This window comes from Marmota monax, unplaced genomic scaffold (assembly GCF_021218885.2).
Source record: "Marmota monax isolate L192 unplaced genomic scaffold, Marmota_monax_Labrador192_F-V1.1 WCK01_AAM20220418_F8-fsc00006, whole genome shotgun sequence".
NCBI lineage: Eukaryota > Metazoa > Chordata > Mammalia > Rodentia > Sciuridae > Marmota > Marmota monax.
The window spans coordinates 29,244,758-29,257,931 of record NW_026693712.1 but is presented as its reverse complement, the minus strand read 5'-3'; the positions used below and the strand labels follow the sequence as shown (position 1 = coordinate 29,257,931).

The 13,174-nt window shown below is 37.9% G+C and overlaps 1 long non-coding RNA gene across 2 annotated transcripts in view; it reads left to right on the top strand.

Annotated features, from left to right (window-relative positions):
- The first annotated feature begins 2,543 nt into the window (after positions 1–2,543).
- Positions 2,544–13,174, top strand: part of LOC131424775 (uncharacterized) — a 48,071-nt gene continuing 37,440 nt past the window's right edge. For both annotated transcript variants that reach the window (XR_009228309.1, XR_009228310.1), the window contains exons 1-3: positions 2,544–2,890; positions 4,104–4,164; positions 11,679–11,787. This is a non-coding gene — a long non-coding RNA (uncharacterized LOC131424775). The remainder of the gene's footprint in view (positions 2,891–4,103; positions 4,165–11,678; positions 11,788–13,174) is intronic.

The following is a 13,174-nucleotide window of genomic DNA, read 5'->3' as shown; positions in this document are numbered from 1 at the left end:
TCTTTATCTGAAATTCCATCTGCTGCAGCTGTTACCTCTTCTAAAGTTGCCTTGACCTGCATTGCTTGTGGTCCTTTCTTTCCTTGTCTTTTCATACTGCTTGCGTATCTTTCCTGCAGGTGCGGGCGGCGGCTCTGCTCTCTCCTTATTCCAATTGGGGTGTCGTGGCTACCACGCCGGCAGGTCACTGGGCCTGTTCTGGGAGCTGGCGGCGGCTCTGTTCTGCCCCTACTCCAATTGGGGTGACGAGTGTACCACGCCGGCAGGCCACCGGGCCTGATCCGCCGGTCGGTTGCAGGTTTGCCTACCCTGCAGGCGCGGGCGGCGGCTCTACTCTGCCCCTACTCCAAATGGGGTGACGTGTCTGTCGTATCGGCAGGCCACTGGGCCTGTCCCGCTGGTCGGTCGCAGATCTGCCCACCTTTCGGGCACGGGTGGAGGCTCTGCTCTGCCCCTACTCCAATTGGGGTGTCGTGACTACCCCGCCTGCAGGACGCTGGGCCTGTTCTTGGCACGGGCGGCGACTCTGCTCTGTCACTACTCCAATTAGGGTGGTGTTTGTACCACACCGGCAGGCTCCTGGGCCTGATCCGCCGGTCTGTTGTAGGTCTGCCTACCTTGGAGGCTTGGGCGGCGGATCTGCCCTGCCCCTCCTACCACGCCTGCGGACCCCTGGGCCTGATCTGCAGGTTGATCACTGGTCTGCTCACCCTGCGGGCACGGGTGGCGGTTCCGCTCCGCCCCCACTCCAATTGGGGTCACGTGACCACCACACCGGCAGGGCCTGATCCGGGCGTGGGAGAAGGATCTGCTCTGCCCCTACTCCAGTTGGGGTGACGTGTGTACCACACTGGCAGGCCACTGGGCCTGACCTGCCAGGCTGTCACAGGTCTGTTTACCTTGCAAGCGCGAAGGGCGGCTCTGCCCTGCCCCTCCTACCACGCCCATGTACCACTGGGTCGCGGGTCTGCCCACCTTGCGGGTGTGGGTGGCGGCTCCGCTCCGCCCCCTCTCCAATTGGGGTCACGCGGTCACCACGCTGGCGAGCCGCTGGGCCTGCTCCGGGCGCTGGCGGCGGCCCGGTTCCTCCCCTCTGGCTCGAGGACAAACTGAGGAGACTCGGGTGACTGTGCCTTATCCCCCCTACCAGGAGACCAACTGCTTATGTCACCACTGGTATTGATGAAGTTCTCTCCTCCGCCGCTTTCTGCTGACATCAGATCTCTGCCATGTTGGTATCCTATGCGAATGGCAGCATTTCGTTCCCCTTGCCGGGCAACCAAAACAACGGGTGAGTCCTGACTGGCCCTTAGCAGGACCCGGACCGAGACGCAGTTTCCGCGGGCTCCTAGCCCCGGTCCAGGGAAGTTCCGGGAGCCGGAACTCGGCCGCTCCGTGCTCGGTGTAAGCTCCTATAAGTGTAAGCTCCAAGAAGCAGTCCCCGTGGGCTCAGTTCTGGGAGCCGAAATTCGGTTGCTTAGTGCTTGGTGTATGCTCTGATAGTACAGGGTCCAAGAAGCAGCCTCTGCAGGCTCCGCAGCCCTGGGCCAGGGCGGTTCCGGGACGGTTCTGGGAGCCGGAACTCGGCCGCCCCGCGCTCGGTGTTCGCTCCGATAAGATCAGATTCTAAGAAGCACCCAGGCGCTGAACCCTAGCAATCTGTCTGCAAGCCGCAGGCGAATTGCAGCCTGAAATTACCTGTTCTATGGCTGAATGAGCTACGGTCAGTCGAAAACAGGGAAGGTGACGTCAGTTTACCAACATGGTGGCTGCTGGCCTCCTCTGTGGTCTGACCGGTGTGGAGAACCGAGATGGACCGCTTCCTTCCCCCGTCTCGAACCCAGAATTCAGCCCTGAGTGCGGTGCTTGCACGGCTGGCAGAAACTGCAGCGCTGTAACCCTGCGTCTCTATCCCAGTGCGCGTTGCAGACTCTAGCCGCGGGGCGATTTGCTGAATAAGCAGTTTTACCCTCCGTGCGACAAACCTCTCGCGTTTGAGTCCCCGTAGCCGATCCTCGTGCGATGGAAATCCTTCCTCCAGGTTCTGGCGAGGGGAGTGCATTGCCCCCGTGTGCTGCTTCACTGTGTGGGAGTATGACAAGTCAGGACGGCTAAAGGATATCTTGTTAGGAATTTCCAGCAATAGTGGGGTGCTCCGGAACCTACTCAAAAATTATTTGGCAGTACTGGGGATTGAACCCAGAGCCTTATGCATGCTAGACAAGCACTCTATCACTGAGCTACATCCCCAAGCCACAAATGGATTTTTGAATGGATTCTTTAACTACATGGCATACATCTTTAGTTCTAATGGTCTTGATATTTTATCTCCCTGACCCTGAATGAGGGAGCATAGTCTATGGCTCCTATCCGCTTGAATGAATTTCCATCTGTCTTCTCAGTGTCAGCAGAGTATAGTGATTGTTCTAGGAAACTCATGCAGTACAATACCTCCCCTAACTCATCCACTTACCCTTCAGGTATGCCATATCTTAATTTTCACCTACCCTTTGTGTCTCACTGTTTAGGAGAGTCTTTTTGGATCCTCAACATGTCCTACAGCATTCCAGGAAAGATGATGGAGTGGGCATGAATCTCAAGACACTTTTCTGCCTAGACTTTCCAGTTGTAATTTATACCTAAAAACAGTGGCTCCTTTTAGCAAGCATCATACTGCTAGTCGGCCTCATTTTAGAAATCCAGATATGGAATGGAAATTTTCTGTCTTCATATTCTCAATATTTGGTGGTTATTCTGGACTCCACTTCTCTGGGTATCAAAGCTTCAGTGGAAGAAAGATGGACTCAGGGACAACAGTTGCTTAATCCTCTCTAAGCTATTTCTTCCACCTCATAAATGCCTATCCAAAGTTCTGGACAACTGAGCTTATGTAAGCATACTTCTTCCTTTCACCCTCTGTGGTTTATAAACTAATCTGATATTTTTTCAAAATGTTTCAGTATAAAACTTAGGTGAGAAATACATTTTCATATTAACCTAAAAAATCACACTCTAAGCATTCTAACTAATTGCAGTGCACTCATTTCATTTCATTAGAAAAAAAATAATGCTGATTTAGATCCAGTAAATTGATTTCCTGACCTGCTTGTGGCCTTGACCAACATTTTGATAAAGCAGAGCTATATACCTTTATTCTGAGTGCCTCTCTACTCCTAAGAAGCAACACTAGGTTTTTAGAAACCTTGTAGACATTTTCTCCTTCTGAGTAGATTGGGCTTAAAAATAGAAAGAGCATTGACCATTAGAACTAAAGATGTATGCCATGTAGTTAAAGAATCCATTCAAAAATCCATTTGTGGCTTGGGGATGTAGCTCAGTGATAGAGTGCTTGTCTAGCATGCATAAGGCTCTGGGTTCAATCCCCAGTACTGCCAAATAATTTTTGAGTAGTTTTTTGTTATTGTTCTATATCCCACTCTCCACCTTTGATAATGAATATTTTTAGGTACATGAGTACAGAGTAGTAAGAAAAATGAAAGAAAGAATCTGCCAAATTTATCTGCTACACATAAATCAGACTCAGCAGCACATAATATTAAAATGCCACAAAACCTGAGAGGTATTAATTCTCCCAACTGTTCACAATGAACACTAATCTTCACAGGAGTTATCTGACTTGTCCAAAGCCAATGCCAGAGTTTGTTAGAGCCCAAACTTAAACCCTTGGCTCTTGGCTATCATCTAACCAGGTAATACTGTCCAATCTCTTCTTTCAGAAAATTGGCCAATACAAGTACATAGAGTGTACTAAAATGGGTGGTGTTGATTCCACATGATATGCTTAATGATACGTTTCCCCCCTGACCTTGATGGGTCTGAGATTGAAGTATTCATTATGGTAGACGCAGTTTCCCTAATTTTCTATTTTCTTTCTGTCTCTCTCTCTCTTTTTTTTTTTTCGCCATACTTTAGGTGGAGCATGCTGCCTCTACTTCTGTGGAATCACTATTAGGCCTTGGTCTTAAGGAGTCTTAATGACTTGTGCTATAAAACAAACTTTTGAAGATTAAACTGATTGTTACTTTGCTATTTGGCCAATTCACTCAGTAATATAGTATCATTCTCTATTTTTCTCTTCTTAGGGAAGACATATTTTATACACTGACATGAAGGTATCTGGATAGTTCTGATGATCTACTTCAGGTATGGGCAAAGTGAGGTTTATTTGAAAAAAATATTTATCTTAAGAAAAAGTGCTTAACTCTTTTAGAAAGTGATTTATCAATATGTGTCAAAGATTTTTGAACTACATGTTAGTGTTTATCTCAGAATTGTGTCTAGTAACAAAATACTACATTTGATAAAACTTAAATATTAACATAATTTGATGAAATAGATTATGATACTTGTATAAAATAAATTATTATTAACCCCTGAAATATGATACTAATGATCAGTGCCCAAGAATATGGAGAATGTTTGTGCTTTAAAGGTTTTATTAAGGACATATGAAATTGTATCCTCAATATGAAATTAAATATATAAAAATAATTGCATAGAAAAATATAAGAAGGGGCTGGGGATGTGGCTCAAGTGGTAACGCGCTCGCCTGGCATGCGCAGGGCGCTGGGTTCGATCCTCAGCAACACATAAAAATAAAATGAAGATGTTGTATCCACTGAAAAACTGAAAAATAAATATTAAAAAAAACATGTTCTCTCTATCTCCTCCCTCTTTCTCTTTAAAAAAAAAAGAAAAATATAAGAAGAAATAGATCAAGATATGTCTACCTTTGGGAGATGGAATATGGTGGTCATATTTTCTTCTTTCTGAACTTTAATTTCTTTCTTTAATTATCATGCATTAAATATACTGAGAAAAACATAAATTAATGTAAAAGAATGATAAAATATGTAAAATTGATTTAAAATACTGAAAGCAGAAAAAATAATCAAGTTTAAAATTTTTAAGATTTTTATATTGTGTTTGAGTACAATTGCATTCGAATACAATATTTAAGGGAGTTTCATGAGTTGGGGAATTAGTACTTTTTCAGATGGCATATTCTGTGATGTAAAGTCCATGAATCACAGCCACTATTAGTAACACAAAATATAAAAAGAGCTATTGAATAGAAAGAAAAGATATTGAATAGAAAGAAAAGATATTGAATAGAAAGAACATCAATCTTTAAGGAACAAGTGAAATTATTATTTAGTATTTTGAGTGGGCAGAGTGTTTGTTTATGTCCTGCTGCTATTTAAAATTTAGGACTATTGTTATTAAGTTCAGAATAGAGGGACAAGTTGGAAAAAAAAAATGAATAGCTCTTTTACCTCCTCTCTGAGGAAGTTACCTGCAATCAATCCTGCTAGAATGAGCAGCAGATACAAATAGATCTGCTTTCTTGAATTCACCGACTGCCTCCACAGTCCACACTGCACAAGTTGAAGCAATCTTCCTTTCAAAATATTGATTTCCTATGGAATTGTCATTTGAAATGATGGATCTACAGTTGGGTTGGGACCTAGAGAAAGCCTATGGTTGTGTTTGTGTTGCAGGCATGAATCTTGATAGGCTTTGTCCTCCACACAAAGGACAAAAGGAAAGGAAAGAAATTTTTAGAGTTGGGAGAAAGATTAAGGAAAATACTTTAATCATCTTTCAATTTTATAAAACAACTTCTAAACTTATGACAGAATTATTTTGAACCTATCATTTCATAGTAGATAGTTTTTTTTTAAAAAAAAAACTATTATTCCTAAAGCCATAGTAGTCATACTTACAGTTATGTAGTTTTCAACAGAAATACAGAATGTTTTACTTTATTGGTTAGACTATTCATTTGCATAATTTTCTTTTTCCTAGAGGAAGCCTGAAGGCTGACCCTTGGGTCAGAATGTTAACAATCCTTTCCTAGTAAGTTCTCTTTTCTAGGAAACCTGAAGCCTTGCATTTGAGAAGGGAGGGCCTGCTTTTTCTTTCCTTACATCTTAATGTATTTGAACCTTCTCCCTTTCCCCCAATCTTCTTTTGTGTCTTCTTTTGTATGATATGGATTTCATCCACATGGATCTTCCCTTTTTGTAGTATGTCATTGCTTTTTTCTGTCACAATTCAGCTCAGTTATTACATTGTTCCTTTTATTTTCATGTCATTCCTCCCTTGTTATTTTTTACATCAACAGCAGCCCAACTTCCTTGGTTTGGGGTTCACTAATTAGACTGGTTACTTGCTTGACATGGATTCCTTTTCTATTGTCCTAGGTAGGCATAAAACTATTAATATATCCTTTTCTCCTTAGACTTTAAGAATAACCCACAATGCAAAGTGTGTGCATATGAGTAAATACTCATGTATTTAAGTATATGCTAAACAAATACATTAAGTTCATATCCTAATTAATATATAGCTATCATCAATGAATACAATATTATTATTATTTTTTTTTTTTTTTTTTTTTTTTTTAATTTTTTATTGTTGGCTGTTCAAAACATTACATAGTTCTTGATATATCATATTTCACAATTTGATTCAAGTGGGTTATGAGCTCCCATTTTTACCCCATATACAGATTGCAGAATCACATCAGTTACACATCCATTGATTTACATATTGCCATACTAGTGAATACAATATTATTAATAAATACATTTTCTAAGAACAAAAATTTGGCTTTATTATTAGACAATAGTTTTAAACTATTCTATAGAGAAATTTTCGTCTAAAAGTCACTGATATTTGTCCCTATATCAAGTATAATAAGTCAGATTAAATCATTTGTAAGTGATGGAATATGATCACCGAATACAAAATATCAGGTACTCACAAGAATTTTAAAATTTATGTATCTATGTAGATTGAGATATATCTGTCTATATCTAAATTTATTGCTCTCTATATATCTAGAGAGATATTGAGAGATGTCTATCTATGTATATCTACATATAGAAATGGATATATCAATAACAAAGAATCAGAGTGGTCCTTTACCCTAAGAAAAAAATTACCCAATATCGCCAGATGATTGGGGTAGCTTGATGAGCTGAGTTTAAAGGAGCTGGATGCAGCAATAACTAAGAAAACGGTGAAGAAATCATGCAACGCACGAAAATGAGTTTCTAAGATCAAGGGCCGGACTGCTTAGTGATCCCAAGGGTCAGCTACGCACTGAGCAGCATTGGAGAGAGAGAGAGAGAGAGAGAGAGAGAGAGAGAGAGAGAGAGAGAGAGAGAACCCAGAATCCCCCTATTTATTGGGGAAAAGACATTGGATAGAATATTCCACCCAAATAAGGCAAGGGGTAGGGTTTCAAAGGGTGGAGTCTTGCTTGGTGATGTCTTGTGGTCAGCAGATTGATTGACATCTTGGCAAATCACACCCATCTCAGGTGCTTTGTGGGATCACAGGCAGAGCTAGAGGAAAGGCACACTTGCTTCTCACAGCCCAAACAGTGCGTAATGCCAAACAGTCCCCTAATATGCTCAAATGTGCATAGCTCACATACACAGCCCATGAATGGCTGGAGACAACCCAATGTCTCAGAAATTTCTGAGATCACATGGTAAATATTTGAGGAGACAGATATGTTTAATTTTATTTAAACATTATGCAATGTACACATATATCAAAACATTCTATGGTACCCCATTAATTTGCGCAATTTTATGTTATTTTTAAAATAGTCGTTGATGGACACACAGAATACATTTATTTTATCTATTTTTATGTGGTGCTGAGGATTGAACCCAGTGCCTCACACATGCTAAGCAAGCACTCTACCACTGAGCCACAACCCCAGCCTACAATTTTATGTTTTTATGTATCAGTTAAAATAAATTTAAAAATTTTTATGAGTACCTATTGTATAGTATTCAGTGATCATGTTCCATCACTTACAAATGGTTTAATCTGATTTATTACACTTATATCTTTCTCTTTCTCTTTATCTATCTATCTATCTATCTATCTGTCTATCTGTCTGTCTGTCTATCTATCTATCTATTTTTCTATCTATCTATCGAGTTGGGGAATCACATATTAAAGATTTATATCTCTCACTCACTCTCTCACAATGAAGATACATTGAAAATAGGTGTTTCTCCCCTTCTCTAGTTTGTTGTTTTTAATCTAATTTTGACTACACAAAATCATATCTAAACCTAGAATTCTGTTGTAAGTGGAATTGTCACTGAGTGATATTTAAAAAAAATAACATAACAGTATGAGCTTTAGTACACAGACTTCTGTTTTTGTCTTTTTGAGGCAAAAATAAAGCATCATATTTAATAAAACATTTTGTTTCTTTCTTTTTTGTTGGACATATGAAACAATGGGGTAAGTGTGAAGTTGAATTATTTGATTATTCTTAAGTGATATACATAATAATAGGGAGATCAACTATTAAAATATCCTGAGGATTAAAAGCATCTTGTATACATGTATTTGATACTCAGTCACCCAGAAAAAAGAGTAAGGAAGGGTAGAGAGAGAAAGAAAGAAAGAGAGAATGAGAGAGAATGAGAGACAGAGAGAAAGAGAACATAGCAGAGAAGGGGAATCCTTTCCTTTCTGTGGTGAATGAACAAAAACCTGTAGTTTGAAACTCATTTCATAACCACCTCCAGCTTATTTCCCTAATTTGAATCACAGCTTCGACAACATTGTCAAGCTAGCAGCAACCTTACTCAACCTTGTTTTGTTTAGGGATACATTACATATATTTGTTGTTTTAGAGAATATACTTCATTTGGAGATCAGACTAGGATGTGTGCTGGGTAGATGAACGTTAGGTGGAATAAAACATAAAAACACTGACCTGGAGTTGTGATTTTCTGATTCTGGCAATCAACTGAATATCTGAAATACTGTAAAAACGGAGTAATCATTTGAGGCATGCTTGCTGCTGATACGTTGTCATCATGGCAGCATCTTATATTGAACAAGGGGTAATTTTTGAATGGGGATGACTCTTCCAATTTGGACATGAACACACATCAGGATTCAGGTGCTCACTTCAGTTTCTAGTTAGAGAAATTTTAATTGATCAAAGATCTATCTATTAGGAACATGAATCAAACAGATTTTATAGTAAAATAATTTCTGCTCTAATAATATAATCTAGCATTTTTAAAAGATTCTTTTAAAGATTTAAAAATATCATGTTAAAATTAAAAATAAATGAATGTTTTCAAGCCAGAATTCATTCTTCCAATCCTGGTTTAAAATTATTAAATCATTAATTGGAAGTTTTATTTTAACAGTACTTTTAAAGTAGAAATCTGTCCTCTATCAAGACAGTAATCCTGTATTGAAATTATCTTACAAATAAAATTTTAATTAGACATAGTACAAAAATGAATATGACATTCATTTTCCATATATATAGACAGAAGGATTTTTATGTTACTTCTTTCTGTGCCTGTGCATTGTTAATAGGAAATTAGTGGCATTTGCTAAAATACTCTACTTAGACCCCTTGCGTTCATTTTTACAAAGTAAGTAGTTTACATTTGATGTTGAGTAAAATAGGATAAGTTTTGTTGCTGGTAAATAAAACATGTACCATTTCTCACTCATCTTTGTTGACACAATTTGAATTTCTGATATTTGTCTATCTTATTTGCCAGTCACTGCTATTTATATTAGTAGGCAAAGCTATTTTCTATTTAATTTTGGTATGAGCACTATGCAAGAATAATTTTGAGTTTGGTATTTATGCACTCTGTTATGCAGCAAACAAAACTCCTTTTAGAGAAAGCATTTCAAGAGAGAGAAGTGATAGTGAAACATTTGACAATTCTAAGAGTAAATCAGATTTAAACTGAATTTTTGAAAACTGTTGCACGTCTAAATTCTTGAAGATGCCTCTTGATAGGCATTATAATTGAGATGCTGGTGAGTATAACTGGAGTAGCAGGACAATTTTTGATAATTCTTGGATCTAAGCCTTTAGCTTATAAATATTGAAAACGTGTTAACATGTATTGATGTTTGGTCATGAACTCTGGGGCAGTAAGATACATAAAGAAGACACTGAATACATAATAAATGAAAAAGGAGCTAAGCTTGCTCTTAATTGATGTACTTTCATATGGATTTTTTTCCTCACATGGAAAAGTATTTTTATTGTGAATTTTTGAAAAGGAGCTATGGAATTGTTTAATGTACAAGTTTTCCAAACTTCAAAAATTTATGAATAAAATTTCAGAGTAAACTTCTTAGTTAATATAGTATAATAAGGATTCTGGAGATCACTTTAGTCCTATTATCGGTATTATTTTCTAGCTCAATGCCAGTAATCTATTTTGCAGACTGAGTTTAATGAACTTTTAGGTGAATATTATTTTATGTATTATCAAAACCTAGTAGAAGACTCCCCCACCATCAAATGTTTTGTCTTGTACACAGCAGTAAAAGATGTATGAAAATGATTTGAGAATATGAAATTTTTGAAGTTGTACATTCTGTTAAAAAATAAGGACTTAAATTTCTCTAAACAAGGAGCAATATGAATGTATAGAGGAGGCAGAATTCTTCGTGAACAACAGTAATTAAATATGTGTGTGTGTGTGTGTATACACACACATATACATATATTTACCAATGGAAAACTTACATATCTTACAAATTTTTTTGATTGGTCAAGGAAAAACCAAGCTTCTGATAGTGGAATGAAGTTTTGACTAAGGTCTTGTCTTCCTATCTGCAAAGAGTTCTCTGAGTATGAGTTTCTAACAATATGGGTAATCAGAAATTTTGAGAAGAAAAGAAAAGGCTAGTCTTGCAGGACGTCAAGAAAGGGCATGAACAAGCACTAGACAAAAAGAACACACAGAAAAAAGACCCCTAATTGGATGAATACCCAGCTTGTCACAAAAATGCTTAATGATGGAGTAAAGATAAATTTGTCAGTTTCTCATGTGTTGAATATTCATCATATAGTCTATGCAGCTGTATCTTAGAATGCCATTTCCTTTTGATAAAAACATAAAGCAGATTATGCTACTAGTTTATTCTTAGGAAGTATATTGTATACCTTATATGCCAAAGTGAGCTATTGAAGAACAGCTTTAAATGATTATTTTGTTATTGTCAGTATATTCTTTTTGCCATGTGATCAGACTGGTGGCACAAGGATTACCCAATTCTTTTTTAAGGTAGGCAAAACATTATTATGTAAGTGAGAATATCTCTAGATGGTAATACTGACATTGCAATTGATATTTGTTCAGTGTGAAAACTAATACAATATTTAAAGGATATCTGCATGTACACTTTCAGGTATGAACATTGTTCCTGATTATCCATTAGTAAGGGAACTGGTATTAATTATTACTCTAGTAGAATTTGCTGTCTAATACTAAGTCTACTCTTATCCTCTTAGATGTAACAACATGTGTGATTCAAATTTACAGAGCTTATAATGTCTTAGAAGTAACATTAATAGTATCTTATTGGAGTTTGTAATTCTATATCTTAAAGTGATTTAAATGACCACTTTAAATTTAAAGATATCTGTTCATATATTGCTTCATTTTTTGTGGAAAATATAATATTTGACTTTAAAAGGGGACTTGTAGTGCAGGTGGCAAAGATTTTCTCCCATTCTATAGACTCTCTGTTCATGTTCTTGATGTTTCCTTTGCTGTGAAGAAGCTCTTTAGGTTGATGCCATACCATTTATTGATTTTTTGATTTTACTTCTTGTGCTTTAGGAGTCTTATTGAGGAGGTCTGTTCCTGAGCCAATATGATGGAGAGTTGAGCCTACTTTTTCTTCTAGTAGGCACAAGGTCTAATGCCAAGGTCCTTGATCCACTTTGAGGTGAGTTTTGTGTAGGTGCAATATAGGGGTTCAATTCCAATCTACTACATATAGATTTCCAGTTTTCCTAGCACCATTTGTTGAAGGGGCTATCTTTTTCACCAATTTATGTTTATGGTGCCTTTGCCTTGTAAGAGATAACTGTATTTATATGAGCATGTATCTGTGTCTTCTGTTTTGTTCCATTGGTCTTCAATTCAATGCTATTTTTGTGCCAATACCATGCCATTTTAGCTACTGTAGCATTTTTGCTACTATACTATACCATTTTTGCTACTATAGCTCTGTAGTATAGCTCTGGTATGGTGATACCTTCTGTATTATTTTTCTCACTAAGGATTACTTTGGCAATTATAGACCTCTTATTTTTATTATAGACCTCTTATTGTTTCCAAATGAATTTCATTACTGCTTTTTCTATTTCTGTGAGGAACATCACCATTAATCTCCAGGATATACAAAGAACTCAAAAAAGTTATCACCAATGAAACAAATAAACCAGTCAATGAATAGACAAAGGAACTGAACAAGCACTTCACAAAAGACAAAATATGATTAGTCAACAAATACATGAAAAAATGTTTGACATCCCTAGGAATTAGAGAAATGCAAATTAAAACTATACTGAGAATCCATCTCACTCCAGTCAGAATGGCAATTATCCAGAATATAAGTAACAATAAATGTTGGAGAGGATGTGAGGAAAAAGTTATACTCATACATTGCTGGTGGGACTGCAAATTGGTGCAACCACTCTGGAAACAATATGGAGACTCCTCAAAAACCTTGGAATGAAACCATCATTTGACCCAGCTATCCCACTCCTGGGTCTATACCCAAAGAACTTAATATCAACATACTATAGTGATGTGGCCACGTCAATGTTTATAGCAGCTCACATCACAATAGCTAACTATGGAACCAACTTGGGTGAATGGATAAAGAAAATGTGGCATACATACACAATGGAATATTACTCAGCCATAACGAAGAATGAATTTAAGGCATTTCCTGGTAAATGGACGCAACTGGAGGCTATCATACTAAGTTAAATAAGCCAATTCCCCCAAACCAAAGGCTGTATGTTCTCTCTGATATTTGGATGCTAACTCATAATAAGTGGAGGCAGATGTGGAGAACAGGACTTCACTGAATTAGACAAAGGGGAATGAAGGGAAGGGAGGAGGATGGGAATAGCAAAGAAATAATTTTCCTGTGTTCATGTATGAATACACATCCAGTGTTAACTCCATATCATTACAACTACAAAAAGGAAGTTATATTCCATTTACATATAATATGTCAAAATACATTCTATTGTGATGTGTGACTAAAAAGAACAAATAAAAAATTTAAGAAGAGAAGTAATGGTGATTCTACTAGCATT